Below are 17,496 nucleotides of genomic sequence, written 5' to 3' on the forward strand. Positions count from 1 at the left end.
TACTTCTTTAACTTGCTGGCAAGAATACTGTGGGAGACAGTGTCAAAAGCTTAGCTAAAGTCAAGGAACAACACGTCCACTGCTTTCCCTTCATCCACAGAACCAGTTATTTCGTCATAGAAGGCAATTGGATTAGTCAGGCATGACTTGCCCTTGGTGAATCCATGCTGACTGTTCCTGATCACTTTCCTCTCCTCTAAGTGCTTCAGAATTGATTCCTTGAGGACGTGCTCCATGATTTTTCCAGGGACTGAGATGAGGCTGACTGGCCTGTAGTTCCCAGGATCCTCCTTCTTCCCTTTTTTAAAGATGGGCACAACATTAGCCTTTTTCCAGTTGTCCGGGACTTCCCCCGATCGCCATGAGTTTTCAAAGATAATGGCCAATGGCTCTGCAATCACATCTGCCAACTCCTTTAGCACTCTCGGATGCAACGCATCTGGCCCCATGGACTTGTGCACGTCCAGCTTTTCTAAATAGTCCCGAACCACTTCTTTCTTCATTTACACCAGGAGAGAACTTGGCCTTTTGTTTCTGTTCCAAGTGTGCCCTTCCTGTCCCACTGCCTATTCCTTGCCTATTCAGACTCCTCCTGCTCCAGCGGATGGGGCGTGAGACTGGAAGTCAGGGGAGTCGGGTTGTCTTCCCAGGTTTGCTGTTGACTTCCTATGTTACCTGGGGCTTCTAGGGACAAGCTTAGCCACCTACAGTAGACCCTGACTTTCAGAGATGTTGAGCAATCTCAGATCCTGTGGACTTCAGTCAGGAAGATTTTCCACGTATAAAGGGCACAAAGCAAGGGACAGGGAAGAGAACCTGACTCCCCCGCACCGGTCCTCTGCGCTGATCTCTAGACTACACTGATGGAACGTCGCCCTAGTTAAATAGCACAGTAACTGCTCACCAAGACATTCGTTGTTCCAATGGCCTATTCGCTGTATTCAAGGGTCCTCTTAAAAACTGGAAATACCAGTGAGCACCTGCTACCAGCATTGATCAAATATCGACTTCCCCCCCCCCCCCCCCCCCCCCCCCCGCTCCATTGCTTCTGGATTGCAATAACATTTATTTGTTCATGAATTCCACTGTTTAAAAAGCTTGCCCATGGATGTGCAGGGGGTTTTTGCTAAGGGACAGGGAGCTAGTGTAGGAAGTGAGCTGCTGCATTGAGCAAACAGACTGTTGGGAGGTCATCTCAGAGCTGTGACTTAGCTTTTGAAGACACGCTTCTGGTCTCTGCATGGAGGAGGGCAGGGGCAGGGAAACTATAAAACTATGTCTCTGTCCTCTGAGAGCTGTGTTGCTGCCAAAGGCTGCTGTTGAGACAGATTGTCATCATTGGATGTGATTCAAATGTCTTTATATGGCAAAAGATTTAAGCAGAGAATGGCAACTGTACAGCAAGATTGTTTGATCTTCCCTGAAGATGATACACATCACAGGTTCTTTCTCTGCCTCCTGACCTGCATTGCTTGGCTATTCCCACAATTTGAATTTTAAATGTGCTGTTACATGCACCTCTCATTAAGTGTGTGCTGTTGGCATTCTCCAACAGTGCAGCAGACGGTAGAAAACATGAAGGAACTGGCTCTAAACACCAGTTAGCTTTTCTAAAAAGCTTGGAAACTTGACAAACTGGAAGTGTAGGGAGCTGGCACAAGTGCTGAGGACTCACAAGATCAAAATATTGAGCTTCCCAGACAATCTCTAATTCAGTCACTCCCAAACTGGTTTACAGAGCACTTGCTGGTGCTCTGCTGAGAGCTGGTTGGTCACATGGTGTTGGTGCCTCCTTGCTTCAGAGGGAAGAAGCTCCTGGAGGCCTGTATTAGCATCTTGCAACAAGATAGACTTGATGGTGCTTTTGGTAAGAGAAGGGATGTTAATATTGTTGTCCTGATCAAATTCCAACTCAGGTATTTACATTCTACCTCCTCAAATTATCTCTGCAGTTTTACGGGATACAACTTTCTTCTACGCTGCTTACCCAGAAGTACTATGTAACATTGCTGGGACCTGTTAAATCCCTGCTGTGCTCACCCCCACCAGAGACAGATGAAATTTGGTGAAGCAAAGTGATGCCTGTACATGGAGTAAATGTAATGATGAAGGAGGATCAGCAGCAGGGGCTAGCTGCCCACAGTACACGTTTAATGTCTTTGAGAGGTAGGTACTCCGGTGGCTAACCACTGGAGCATGAATGGCCTGGGGGCTACACTTCTGTTTTTAGCTCACTAGCTCAATCAGAGCTAGCTTGGGTGTGTCTCCTCTAGGTGGAAATTACACTTCAAGCTGGAGGGGTCGATGTCACTTTAGGTGCTCATCCCACTGCCTCTTCTGAAGTCTTTAGCTGTCAGATACCACAACGAGTGCATTAGAAGGTCCAGATCCTCAATGTTGTTTAGGGGCCCACTCCTATTGAAATAGGTTTGATCTGGGCCTAAATGCTTTGACAGATTCTTCTCTCACACACTTGTTTTACACTGGTGTTACTCCATTTATGTCATTGGGGTTATTTCTAATTTACCTGGGTGTAAATCAGAGGAGAATTTAAACTTGGTGCTTCTATTTGACATCACTGTTTCCCATGATTATAATGATGTAATGTTATGAACTCAGCAAGAGAGAGGAGCCTCTTTAGGAACAAAGGCCCATTTACAGGCTCATTAATAGATTCAGAACAATGCTAAAAGATGGGCTAAAGCTACATGCTCAGCTGCTATCAATCGGCATAGCTGCGTTCACTTCAATGGAGCTATGCTGATGTACAGCAGCCGAGGACGTGGCTCAATACGCAGAGCTTCCGTCTTGCTCTAAGAACATAAGAATGGCCATATTGGGTCAGACCAAAGGTCCATCTAGCCCAGTATCCTGTCTTCTGACAGTGGCCAATGCCAGGTGCCCCAGAGGGAATGAACAGAACAGGTAATCATCAAGTGATTCATCCCGGGTCACACATTCCCAGCTTCTAGCAAACAGAGGCTAGGGACACCATCCCTGGCTAATAACCATTGATGGTCCTATCCTCCATGAACTTATCTAGTTCTTTTTGAATGCTGTTATAGTCTTGGCCTTCAGAGCATCCTCTGGCAAGGAGTTCCACAGATTGACTGTATGTTGTGTTCCTCTACTAGGAAGCCAGTTTGAACAGAACAAAAGGAGCATGACCGGATCTACCTGCTCCATTAGACCTAGCTGTGTGTGCAATCAGCACAAGAATAGCTAGCTCTTTAAAATAACAGCAAACCAAAACTTACAACAGCTACAACAAACCCTTTGTCTGCTAAAGATGGAGAGCAGGAGTAGCTTTGTGTTTGGTCTCAGTTTAGGCTGGTTTAGATAAAAGCAGTTGCAATACAAAGCTTCAGAATGAGTTGTGCAAACACCAACCTGTTTTAAGTTATATGGCACGGAAAAATACTTAATTTATTTCAGTTCATCTTTTTTTCTCTCTTCTGCTTTTCCAAGTTTATGTGGCCTGTTCGTGTATCTAAGCCAGCATGCAAGCACAAGATAAAGATTGACTCTTTATTTCCCATACAGCTCTGCCAACTAAGAAAATTCTTCCATGTTCTTAAAACTAAATAAGACCCTTTTGGAATCCATGATGCAAATCAACATGTGATCAGCACAGCAATGATCTTATCAGGCTGCATTGTACTTAGCATCAGCTCCAGCAAAGATGGGCAGCTGGGATTTATTTTTAACTTAAAAATAATCATGAGCAAAGGAAGTGTTCTGGGAGGAATTAGTCATGGTTACAAAGATAATCTTTGTTAATGAAGCCCCAAGCAGGCTTGTGTCCAAAAGAGGCAAATAATGAGGTGCAGAAATGTTTATAAGCCCCTGGAGATTCATTAACAAGGATTCTATAAGTCCACGAGCTGAGGGATAAAAGCTGCAGGACTTAAAGAGCAATATTTACAGAGGGGAAGAACTTTAAAATGCTAGACTGAAAATAAATACATGGGTCAGCATTCCTCTTTTAATTCTCAACATTTTTTGGCAACTCTTCTTTCTGAGGTAGGGAGAGCAGATGTCCCTATTTTATAGGGAGAGTCCCAATATTTCCTTTGCCTTAGATAGGGGCCTATTTCCCGCCCCCGCCATGCTGATTTTTCATGCTTGCTATCTGGTCACCCTATTCTGAGAGTGAGGACAAGCTAGTGGTTAAGGCACTGACCTGAGACTCAGAAGATCTGGGTGACTTGCAGTATGACCTTGGCTAGGGTCTGATCCAAAGCCCAGTGGTTTGTATGGCCTTTGGATTAATCCCTGATTGAGCAAAGCCCTTAAGCATGCGAGTAGTAATAATACACCTACCTGTTACATAGCACATTTCATCAATGGATCTCAAAGCGGGTAAATAGGAAGTGACTTGCCCAAGGTCACCCTTGGGGGAATCAGTGGGCGAACCAGAAATAGACCCCAAGCCCCCTGAGTCTCAGTCCAGTGCGCTAGCCATTAGGCTCCAGTTCTCTGGGCCTCAGTTCCCTCTCTGTAAAATGAGGATATTACTACTTCCTTTGTCTGTCTTGTCTATTTAGATTGTAGTCTCTTTTGGGCTGGGGCTGCTGGTTAATATGTATTTATACAGTGCCTAGCCCAGTGGGGCCCTGATTTTGGTTAGTATCTCTAGGTCAGGATTTCTCAACCAGTGGGTTGTGACGCCAAATTGAGTCACAAGATTGTGTTAAAGATTCATGGTCGGGGGGGGGGGGGGACACAGTTCCTGTCCCCAGAGTTGTGGGTGGGAGACCCTGGAGACGGGGTTGCTGAGCCCACCCTGAAGCAGCAGGTCCTGCATCTCTAGTCCAGGGGAGGGCTTGGCTTGGTTCTGGACGTTGCGACATGGTGCATGGGGTCACAATGCTGCTCAGGTTTGGCCCAGCTACTCCTCCATCATGATGATGGAGGGGGGTCAGCCAGGCCAAATTTGAGGCTTTGGATCTGTGACCCCATGTGCCACACTGCCGTGCTACTCACGTCAGTCTGGCCCAGCAAGTTCAAACCTGAAAGGCATTGCTATGCTGGAGTAGTAACATGGCGAGGGGGAGCTGAGCCCAGAGAGTGTCCCCCATCCCCCAGGGCAGGACGCATCACTATGGTACACAAATATATTTATTTAGAACACATTAATGTAATAGTGTATTATATATTGTGGGAAAGAAATATTTAGTCAGTGTTTATTTTTTTCACTAAAGCTATTTACTGGGTCTCAACAGCCATCAAGATTTACAAATGGGTCCTGAGAGAACCACTGTTCTAGGTGCTACTGGAATACAAATAAACTATTAATATTATGTACCCAGAATGTCTGTGTTCAGAGAGGAGATTTCTCCCTTATACACTGTCCCCCTCCTAAACGATCCACAGGTAAAGTAATCTCTGCAATCACAGTTGCCTCCCATGCAACTGTGGGAGTTGCAGTGGAAGATTATGGAGCAAGAAAAAGACCGGTTATGATGACAGATAAATATTGGTTTCACATGCAAAGATCTTCGCTAGTAGCAAGGGGCATATTGTGCAAGCCAGCTGCTTATGGTACTGGTCCTTTTGGCCTAATGGAGGGAAGATCACTTTTCAGGCAATGGAGCTGGTGTAGGTGCATTAAAGTGTACAAGGAAACATTCAGAAAATAAAGTCAGATACACGTTTGAACGAGGAACAGAAGAATGGAAAACTGAAGGCAGAACTCTTCTGCTCCTCGAGTTGTGCACAAAGGAGGGGATTCATTCCTCTGCAGAAGCCTGACATAAGCACCACTTAAGTCCCATTCAAGCCTTCAAACTCAGGCCTTAATGATGGCAGTGTGTGTAGCTTGTCTTTGGATGGAAGGGGCCAAAGCAGCACAAAATGTTGTTAGTCTAGCTAAACATTTTACACCAGATCTTTAGCTCCCTAAATGCTTTTCACTGAACATTAGAAGCAGAACGTTCCCCCTTTTAACCATCATGTAGGCCCAATGAATGTGAGTAGCCAGAAGGTTAATTCTATTTTTTTAAAAAAAGCATTATATATGGTATGCTTGGTTAACGATGGCAGATTAAATGTCTTATAAAGCTTGTCATAGCCAGCGTACCACAGAATATGATGCTACTTAGGATCCTGGCTCTCCACTCCATTATTCCAGTTTCACCTTAGCATAGCTGCATGGATCTAACTGGAATCACCCCAAGGGAGAACCAATGTAATAAAATCGAGTGGCCTATGGGCTGTGAGACTCAGGTCTCATTTCGGTTGTAGAGTTTAGTGTGTGGGTGTTGGGTGACGGCAGTGGCCTGTGCTAGAGAGGAGGCCAGACTAGATGGTCTGGTGGTTCCTTCGGGCCTTAACATCTGTGATTCTGTGAAGTGGAAAATCCAGCTCTGGCACTTTAGCATTTAAGGGCTCAGTTCTACAAGGTGTTAAACAATCACTCTATTGACGTCAACGAGATTGAAGGCTGTTGAGTATTTGGAAGAAGGTGTTCAGCTCCCTGTGGGATCAGGCCCCTTTGTGTTACATGTAGGACTACAGCTTGCTTAGTGGTGCAGTGCCATTAGTTTTTCAGTGCAGCAACCATAGCTTCTATCTTTGTTAGGCTGCACAACTTAGGCCAAGTTTTACACTACCACTTGCTTCGGTATAACTTGTGTCACTCAGCGGTGTGAATAAACCACCCCCATTCTGAGCAACGTCAGTTACACCGACCTAAACGCTGATGTGGACAGAGCTATGTTGGGTGGGAGAGTTGCTACCACCACTCACGGAGGTGGATTTATTTTATGCCGACAGGAGAGCTCTGCAGCGGCGCAGTTGCACGGATGTAGGGCTTCTAGCGTAGACTAACCCTTAATGTGAGTTGGGTAGTCCCTAGGGGCATGGGTCTGCATTACAAAATCATTACACCCTAAGGCACCCTCATTGCTAGAGGGTCTCTAGTTGGAACAGACAAGGTGGCAGAAATGAAAATGAGATTCACAGACACAGCTTTAAGTATAATAAGGGACACAGATGCAAGTAGTGTACAAAAATACTGACAAATTATTTGGACAAACCCAACCTAATAACGCTCGTGAACAATGCGTAAAATACTGGCCATGGACTGGCTGCTCCATCCTCCCAATAATCCATGCAATCACTAAGACTCCTGAGGGCAAACAAATATTTTCATTGTCTGGCAGAGTTGTGAACCCATCCCACATCTTGACCCCGAGCTCCCAATCCAGTGATCATAGTAGTTGTGACACTATCTCAATCTATGACAATTTGCACCGGATGAGAAACTGGTCTCTTATGTCACGTATATGGGCATGTCTGCACTGCCCTGCAGTTCAGATTAAGGGGGCATGAATAACAGTGCACACCAAAATGTCTTTGAAGAGAGGACTACAGTAGTTGAAACTTGGGACCTTTAAGGCTACAGCTGCATTGTCCTCACCGGAAAGTTACAGCGCAAGACTTGGGTGCACAGTGCTATTCACACACCCATAGTCTGAATTGCAGGGCAGTGTAGACATGCCCTATCTTTGCTGCGCATTAAGAGTCCGAGGTTATGTAAAACAGTGGTTCTCAACCAGAGGTATGTGTAACGCTGGGGATACATCAACTCATCTAGATATTTGCTTAGTTTTACAACAGGCTACATAAAAAGCACTAGTGAAGTCAGTACAAACTAAAGTTTCATACAGACAATGACTTGTTTATACTGCTATATATATCATACACTGAAAGCTAAGTACAATATTTATATTCCAATTGATTTTATAATTATATGGTAAAAATGAAAGTAAGCAATTTTTCAGTAGTGCGCTGTGACACTTTTCTGTGTTTTTGCCTGATTTTTTTGGTTAAGCAAGTCATTTTTAAGTTAAGTGAAATGTGCGGGTATTCAAGACAAATCAGACTCCTGAAAAGGGTACAGTAGTCTGGAAAGGTTGAGAACCACTGATGTAAAATGTAAGGAAATGCATGGATCTCTGTACATCTCATTGAAGAAGCAGAAGTCATGAGCTCATGGGTGGCACATGAACTCCCCCCGCCCCTTTCGGGAGTCTAACCCCCTGCCCGGCCCCTTCTGCACAAGGCTCCGCCCCGCCCCCGCTCTTGCCGTCTGGGGCCAGAGGAGTCCCCCACAGTGGCCAGAGACGCCCCTGGCTCCCTGAGCCCCAGCCATCCGAGGCGCTCTGAGCCCGGCCCCGGGGTGGGGATCATTAGCGGAGGTTTAGGGAGGCTTAGGCTCCCCCCAGCCTCAATTACACCTGCCCATGCTTGAGTTACTGAATGTTACCTTATAACGTGTGTACATGTAGCCTTCTCCATGCTGCTGGTCTATGCAAAGACTATTAACAGAACAGCCAGCCCTGCGTTCCTTACTCAAGCAAAAGTCCTACCACAGTCAGTAGCCAGAGGGACGACCGCAGGAGTGGGCCCAGATTTTGTTATCTAAATTACAAAGGACTTTAGGAGTCCATTCCAGAAGAAACAGCACTGAGCAAATGAGCCAGGCACAGAGAAGGGACATGTAATTTGTTACAAAGTAAAACATTTTCAGACCGTAGCAGCGGAGCAGTCAGGAGAGACTGGTGAACAATGGAGCCTTTGAAGGTACTGGTAGACCCAGGGAAAATTCCTCAAACTGCTGACAGTCCAAATAGCAACATGGGTAACTTGTTACTTTTTCCTGAACAGGCTATCGGTCAATTTATGCTCAATTGAAATGACAATGGGTTTCTTTTCCTCCGTGAAGAGTCTTACTCATCCTTTGCAGGAACTAATTCACTGCATCTGAACAATTACTTAATTCAATTCTCTTTGTGTGTGTGTGGGCTGGCCTGGCAACTCGGAAGGCTGAAATCTTCGATTTATCCACAGCACTGGGCATGGCAGCTACCCTACATTGCCCTGCCCTCTGCCTCCTCCCTGACCTGGAATGATCATTGAAAGGAGTGTGAGACTTGCTCATTCTCCATGCCCAGGCAGTCGTTGACTGCTCCAGGGCTCTCCCAGCACTGGTGCTAACGAGTGCTCATTCCATTTGTGGGTCTTTTTAATGGGGACAAGTGTTCAACAGGAACCGAATCCAAAACAACAAATTCATTTTAAAAACCATTACACTGCTTCAGTCTCTGCCACTCTGGACTGGCGTCAAACCAGTGGCCAGGAGGTGAAAGGCTCTGAATCCCATGAGTCATTCAGTTTCCTTTTCCAAACTTTTACATAAGTCTGTCGTCTCCATGTGTGATCTTAAAAAGACCCAATTAACCCATGAGAGGCAGATACAAACTACAATGGGGGAGGGAATTCTGTGCCAAAAATAAAAAATTCTGTGCACAATATTTTAAAATTCTACATATTTTTATTTCTCAAAATAACATAATAGGATCATTCCAGTTTCAGTTATGTTGGTAATTTATTTCAACATACCTGTTAGCAAATATGTCTGTAACAATACAGACAACAACCAAAAATTCAGGAAACATGTTTTGACAAATAGATTCCTTACTAGGCATATTAATATAGAACTTTGAGTAATTCATCTAAACTACAATACAGAAACATATTTCCTGCACCCCTAAGAAGCTGTGCAAAGGCTATCATGAGTCGGAAGTAATGTAGGAGCTGAGGGATGTAATTGCTGGGAAGGAGCCTGGGAGGTGAACATGGATGGTTGTTTGGGTGTGGGTGGAAGACGGATGGAACAGGTTGGGGCTTTTTTGTTTGTTTGTTTGTTTTTTGAGGGCGAGGGATTGTTAAGTTGGAAGTCTCCCCCATGCAGACCTTGACTGACCCCTAGCCTCTCCCGTTCAATCAGGCACATCTGCCCCTGTCCCCATGTGGCCCTGCACCTCCACTCCCATTCAGCCCCTGGCTCAATGCTGTCATTCCACTAGCTCCTGCCTCCCCCATATCCCATGTCTCCTCACTGGGCCCCACAGGCAGGGCACTGTAAGGAAGGCAGCCTCTGCCCCCTCCCTCTCTGAGGCTGGCTGCTTCAGCACTGAGCCAGCTGCCCTCTGTCCTGGTGCCACAGCAGCCCCTAGTGTGTGAAAGGTGCAACTGTAGTGCCTCGCTGGCAAAATCTATTTTCCGCAGAGACAAAAAATAAAAAATCTGCAGGGGGAATTCATGTCCCAAGGAGTAGAGTGTGTAAGACAATGAGCGGAGCTTTTTGAAGATCAGTGGATGCCTTGGATGGGGAGGGAGCAGATGGGGAGGGAGCAGACCTGGGAGCCCTTGCATTTAAGCAGGAGAGTTCCTTTTGTGTTACATACTGGCCCTAGAGATCTCCAGATACCAGTCCAACACTGATCTTCAGCTATGACCCAGGTGCCTGACTCTTGATTATCAGGCCCATCCAAGCTACGCTCAGAGCATGTCCTGAGTGGGGAGGGGGACAAAGGCAGCTGTGTTACTTATTAGCTTGCTTGTTTGTATTCAGTAGTGCCTGCCGTCTCCCCAGCCATCAGATTCTGTGGCTGGCTGGGGGCTACTTTGAACTCTGACATAGGCTGCTCTAAATTATCAGTACTCCTCTGGTGCCAATGGGCTGTTCCAGCAATGGGAATAGCTGAAGCATGTCTTCTCTCTCTAGCCAGGTCTCCTTGCCCGGGGCCAGAGATTCAGTAGTTTACAGGTTTCAGTGAAGCATTAATTTAACAGCGTTGCTCTGCTTTAAAGCAATAATGAACACTGCTATGTCAAGCCTTCTTACTATTTTTAAGTTAGAGGAATTTTCTCCTAGGGACTTGATGTGCCTTAAGATTTCCAGTAAACCTCCAAATAGCAAAACATTCATAGACCAGCTAAATAGATGTACAGAGTCTGTGTCAGTTGGGGGCAGGGGAGAAATCTACACCAACTAGAATCCAAACCAGACAAACAGTCCACAGCTAAAAATCAGGGGAAATGAGTTAAGTTCAAGCATCTAGCAGACCTGGTTCTGACCTCTGTTACATTGTACCTTGGGAATAACCCCACTGAAAGAAATCGAGTCACCCCAGTGTAACCCAGAATCAGGCCCACTCTATCTACAACAACAGGATATGCTGAGAGAAGCAGAGTTCTCAGGTCATCGCCTTTTAGGACATTGGAATTTCTTTCTGAATATCAGGAAATAAGAATGTGCCTTCAGCAGTCCACAGCAGGAAAGAACAACAACAGGAAAGTTCAGCAGCAATACAAAATCTCAAAGAGCATAGAAAATAATAGAGGCCAGAAAACAAAATCCAAGTTGGATTATCCTTGTCCTTGGTAAATAGCTTTATCTCAGTGATGAACTCCTAGGTTTACCGTATGCTACTGCCTAACGCATATTAGAAATATTATTATAAATACTCCGTGGTTCCTTCCAAAGTTTCTGGTTTCTGGTTATGTTTTTACATGCACAATGAATGACTACATATTTCCAGTGAGAAGGGCTTTTGTTTTAGATTAAGTGAAACAATCATCAAGAAAGAACCCACGTGCAGTCTCCTGGAGAGAATACATAGTGTGTGCTTCCTCTGGAACTGGCTGCGTCTGAACTCCACCCAAAATGGCAGCTGCCTGCAGCAGATTCCTGGAAACAGAAGGGGGCAGAACACAGAGAACAAAACAGTTACATAACACAAGTATTGTGGCATATGGAGCTAAAAGCCAACCGGGTGTAGGGTGCTGTAAACAAATAAGACACAATCCTTACACCAAAAAGTTTACAGTCTAAGAAACACTGACGTCAATGGCGGTATGGCAATTTACATCACCTGAGGACTGGCGCCATGCGACTGATTCTCCTCTCAGAACCATGTAAATCAGAAGTCATTTCACTGCAGTTGATGGAGCTACACCAGTGTAAAACTGATGTAACAGGAGAGAATCCAGCCCATAGTACAATGTGTATAAATCTCCATTCTCACCATGGTAGCATTTTACACCCACTTTGCACAGATATAAATAACTACACATGATCCAGGACAATGTAGAACCTGGCCAAACTCCTCCTGTTTTGTTGCAAAATTCCTGCTGCCTCTACAATTAGTTACAGACACAGTCAGGTGTATCCAGGCCTGCTGTGCCACATGGACCTGTATGTTGGCTTCACATCCTGTTGAGTGAGACTAGTATGTAACGGAGTAAAATAAAAATCCAACAGAGAGGCTGGCAAACAGTTGTGCCCCATAATGGGATCCTGGAAGGTAAGCCTTATGGAAAAATCCTTTCGTGTGTATTAGAACATTCTTGCAGTGTTGTTATAGCCACGTTGGTCCCAGGGTATTAGAGAGACAAGGTGGATGAGATATATCTTTTATTGGCCCAAATTTTGTTGGTGAAAGGGACAAGCTTTTGAGCTATGCAGAGCCGAAGAAGAGCGCCATGTAGCTCAAAAGCTTGTCCCTTTCACCCACAAAAGCTGGTCCAATAAATGATATTACCTCCCCCAGTCTCTCAGACAATAATATTTATTCTGCAGGACTTTGGAATCCCGTTGTGTAGGCTTGAGGCACGCTCCACATAAAGCATTAGATGCCTGTTGTAGAATTCTATGCAATGGTTTAAAAAAGATCCGTCAGACTGATTACTCTAACCCTTCAGTTTAGTCGAGAATTTCTATAGAAAACTATCATATATCGTTGCTTTCATCCCTAGTAAATTCTACAGGACTTCTTCAGAATGAGGAGGCTGCTTGGATGTTAGCACTCTCCAACAGGAACAGTCTAGTTCCCTTGCTTTTTTATAGGCAGGTCAAGATTCTTGACTACGGTTTTATTCTATAGCTGTAAAGTTCACGTTCAGCTCCAAACCTCCCCAAGTGCAGACCCAGGGTTTGGGTCCAGATCAGAATTTCACCTTCCCCTAAGTTCAGGAGTGTAAGATGCAGAGTGTCACTTTGACTCATCTCGAATCGACATGCTGCAGCAACCAGTGCTAAATTGTTAAAGCTTTGCTATTTGTTTGCAATTAGGAAACCTCCAGCCCTTGTAGCATCACTAGGGAAGCCCAGGATGTTCAGCCTGTCTTTTGTTCTGGACTCACAGGCTTTTGGCTTCCTCAGGTTTTCATGGTAGGAAGCAGAGGTGCCAGGTCCTGGTCTGGAAGGAAATTGTCAGCATTGGCTTTCAATATCATAGAATCATAGAATATCAGGGTTGGAAGGGACCTCAGCAGGTCATCTAGTCCAACCCCCTGCTCAAAGCAGGACCAATCCCCAATTAAATCATCCCAGCCATGGCTTTGTCAAGCCTGACCATAAAAACTTCTAAGGAAGGAGATTCCACCACCTCCCTAGGTAACGCATTCCAGTGTTTCACCACCCTCCTAGTGAAAAAGTTTTTCCTAATATCCAACCTAAATCTCCCCCACTGCGACTTGAGACCATTACTCCTTGTTCTGTCATCTGCTACCACTGAGAACAGTCTAGAGCCATCCTCTTTGGGGAACCCCCTTTCAGGTAGTTGAAAGCAGCTATCAAATCCCCCCTCATTATTCTCTTCTGTAGACTAAACATCCCCAGTTCCCTCAGCCTCTCCTCATAAGTCATGTGTTCCAGTCCCCTAATCATTTTTGTTGCCCTCCGCTTGACTCTTTCCAATTTTTCCACATCCTTCTTGTAGTGTGGGGCCCAAAACTGGACAGTACTCCAGATGAGGCCTCACCAATGTCGAATAGAGGGGAATGATCATGTCCCTCGATCTGCTGGCAATGCCCCTACTTATACATCCCAAAATGCCATTGGCTTTCTTGGCAACAAGGGCACACTGTTGACTCATATCCAGCTTCTCATCCATTGTAACCCCTAGGTCCTTTTCTGCAGAACTGCTTCCGAGCCATTCGGTCCCTAGTCTGTAGCGGTGCATGGGATTCTTCCGTCCTAAGTGCAGGACCCTGCACTTGTCCTTGTTGAACCTCATCAGATTTCTTTTGGCCCAATCCTCCAATTTGTCTAGGTCCCTCTGTATCCTATCCCTACCCTCCAGCATTTCTACCTTTCCTCCCAGCTTAGTGTCATCTGCAAACTTGCTGAGGGTGCAATCCACACCATCCTCCAGATCATTTATGAAGATATTGAACAAAACCGGCCCCAGGACCGACCCCTGGGGCACTCCACTTGATACCGGCTGCCAACTAGACATGGAGCCATTGAGCACTACCCGTTGAGCCCGACAATCTAGCCAGCTTTCTATCCACCTTATAGTCCATTCATCCAGCCCACACTTCTTTAACTTGCTGGCAAGAATACTGTGGAGACAGTGTCAAAAGCTTTGCTAAAGTCAAGGAACAGCACGTCCACTGCTTTCCCTTCATCCACAGAACCAGTTATCTCGTCATAGAAGGCAATTAGATTAGTCAGGCATGACTTGCCCTTGGTGAATCCATGCTGACTGTTCCTGATCACTTTCCTCTCCTCTAAGTGCTTCAGAATTGATTCCTTGAGGACCTGCTCCATGATTTTTCCAGGGACTGAGGTGAGGCTGACTGGACTGTAGTTCCCAGGATCCTCCTTCTTCCCTTTTTTAAAGATGGGCACTACATTAGCCTTTTTCCAGTCTTCCGGAACTTCCCCGGATCGCCATGAGTTTTCAAAGATAATGGCCAATAGCTCTGCAATCACATCCGCCAACTCCTTTAGCACTCTCGGATGCAATGCATCCGGCCCCATGGACTTGTGCACGTCCAGCTTTTCTAAATAGTCCCGAACCACTTCTTTCTCCACAGAGGGCTGGTCACCTCCTCCCCATGCTGTGCTGCCCTGTGCAGTAGTCTGGGAGCTGACCTTGTTTGTGAAGACAGAGGCAAAAAAAGCATTGAGTACATTAGCTTTTTCCACATCCTCTGTCACTAGGTTGCCTCCCTCATTCAGTAAGGGGCCCACACTTTCCCTGACTTTCTTCTTGTTGCCAACATACCTGAAGAAACCCTTCTTGTTACTTTTAACATCTCTTGCTAGCTGCAACTCCAGGTGTGATTTGGCCTTCCTGATATCACTCCTGCATGCCCGAGCAATATTTTTATACTCATCCCTGGTCATTTGTCCAATCTTCCACTTCTTGTAAGCTTCTGTATATCAGACATCACTCAAAATGTCTTTAAAAGATCTGTTGTTTTCCAGTAAGCTGAACAGCCTGGCGATCAACCTGCCAGCATCTTCGGCCTTTTCCTGTTGTGAGCACCAGCAGCCACCTCACCAATGACTGGCTGCAGGGTGTTATTTTTTTAATCGCTACAAAAACAAACACTCTCTCTCATGAGAATTTATTGAGAGACAGAAACAGTGGTAGAGATATCAGGATATTCTGGCAGCTGTAGCGTTAGATTCTATCTGACCCCAGCACAGTTGACTCAGCCGTTCATTGTTCCCAGGTAGGTGAGCTGAATTCCATGCAGTTTATTGTATGGGGGTGTTTCATAGGAAGCCTTAAAAGTGAAGACTCTGTCCTCCACCCAAGATCCCCAGGCACTTTACCTGAGAGCAGGGTAATGTCCTGGCCCAAACCTTTGCCCTGCCCCAGCATGCAAATTAATGCTGGTCTCCTGCTAGCAAAGCCACCTTCTCTCTTGGGCCAGACTAGAAGCACTTTGCCGGCATAGCTACACCACTGTATTACACCCAGTGTAGTTACAGTTACACCAGCACAGCTGATCTTTTAAAGGCATAGCTCGCCCCCCGCCCCCCTCCAGCGAAACAAGCCCTACCAGTAAACACACAATGTTGTTGGTATAGCTGCATCTACATGAGGGGCTATTGCTGGCCCAGCTGTGTCAGTCAGAGATCGCACCCCTGACTCACATAGGTATGCCAGCAACCGTCTGTACTGTAGACATGGCCTTACTCCCCCACACCCACACTGAGCCAGTCCTTTTCTGTCAACACCCTTCACACCACTTGCTTTGCACAGCCTGCTCTGCAAGGGCTGCAATGTGTGGGTTCAGCCAAGATAAAGCTGCGTCGTCACACCACAGAGCAGTGAGCACACCTTCCCCACATCCTGCTGTGCTCACAGTTCTGGCCTACATAATAAAGGTACATCAACCGAACTACATTGCTCAGACCTGTGAACAACGTCATGCCCTGAGTGATGCAGTTAAGCTGACCTATGCCGCAGTGTAGACACCACTCAGTCCATGGAAAAATTCTTCCACCAACCTAGCTACCTGTCGTGGAGAAGTGGACTTACCGCAGTGACAGAAGACCCCTTCCTCTGGCTGTACTAACTGCAGTGTAAACATACCTTCTGTCTAATCTTTTTAGCTGAAGTTACAAGGTGTCTGCCTGTCTGTCATCCCAAATGTCTCAGTCTGTACCGTTCTGATGCTTCACAGTTCTAGGTGAAGTCTTGGCTAACAGAGTTAAGGTTGTTGCTATAAGTCACTTAAGCATCAGAAGAATATTGTTGTTAAAAAAACCAAGTGTTTAAAAGTCAGAGAAGCCATAATTAAGTTTTGACATTTTGAAAACTGGCCTCATCACTATCCTCAAAGCCTGCATGGAGCCAACATAACACACATTATTACTGGTTACTAGTTCTGTCGCAGGAGCATCATACTGCTCCATGGTGCAAGACACTGTACAAACAAATAGCACAAAGGCAGTACATGTCCCAGAGCACTCACAGTCTAGGCTATCAGAAAGCCCACTGCCACCCAGAGAGAAAAATGACTGCAGACTATGAAAGGGCTGTTTAGAAAAAGCGAGACATGGAGAGATTTACTTTAAGGGAGGAGGGGCTGAAACCCCACAAAACACTAACGGGCTACATGGAGGGCTGTTTAGATTAGATTCCCATTGGTCATGGTATCATAGCAGTTAAGCGCTAGCCATGACTCATAACCCATCATGTATGCAGTCCGTGAGTTCAAAAATATGTCAATGTGCTTCCCACCTTTTGTTTATCCAGCTTACTCTGTCAATTTTACAGCTACACCACACAGGCCCTGGGAATGTTAACACACACCAAAGGCCTGCTTGAATTTGACTGTGTCTCAGTAACATATGTTTAATTACATTTAAATTAACCATTTGGTGGCAGTGGCCTGAAAAACCCTCCACTACTCTCTACTGTGTTCTCCCTAAATTAGGGTAGCAGGAAGGTCTGAACCCTGGCCCTCTGGGGCAAGCTCAGTCATTCAGCTCATTTTTAGCGGACTTGCTAAATGCAGCTGGATTTCTGGGTATTAATGTGACACAGATGGTGACCTCAGTTCATTAATCTGCGAGGGTTGCCACTCCAGGCATCTGGTTTTTTTACCAAAACGCCCAGTGGAAAAGGGATCCTGGCGGCTCTGGTCAGCACTGCTGACTAGGCCGTTAAAAGTCCGGCCAGTGACGCAGCAGGGCTAAGGCAGGCTCCCTGCCTGACTCCACATGGCTTCTGGGAAGTGGCGACATGTCCTTCCAGCTCCTAGGTGCAGGGGTAGCCAGAGAGGGTCAGTGCGCTGCCCCCGCCCTGAGTGCTGGCTCCACAGCTCCCATTGGCCTGCGGACAGGAGCAGCGCACAGAGCCCCCTGGCTGCCCCTCTGCCTAGGAGCCAGAGGGA

At 46.0% G+C, this 17,496-nt stretch overlaps 1 long non-coding RNA gene across 2 annotated transcripts in view; it reads left to right on the forward strand.

The window, feature by feature from the left end:
* The window catches only part of LOC119566590, an 84,889-nt gene that overhangs the window by 17,380 nt on the left and 50,013 nt on the right, over window positions 1–17,496 (forward strand). The window contains exon 2 of one of the 2 annotated variants that reach the window (XR_006290867.1): window positions 1,953–2,166. The exons of the other annotated variant lie outside the window; for it this stretch is intronic. This is a non-coding gene — a long non-coding RNA (uncharacterized LOC119566590). The remainder of the gene's footprint in view (window positions 1–1,952; window positions 2,167–17,496) is intronic. 2 annotated transcript variants of the gene reach the window in all.

Source organism: Chelonia mydas, chromosome 5, assembly GCF_015237465.2.
Source record: "Chelonia mydas isolate rCheMyd1 chromosome 5, rCheMyd1.pri.v2, whole genome shotgun sequence".
NCBI classification, from domain to species: Eukaryota; Metazoa; Chordata; order Testudines; family Cheloniidae; genus Chelonia; species Chelonia mydas.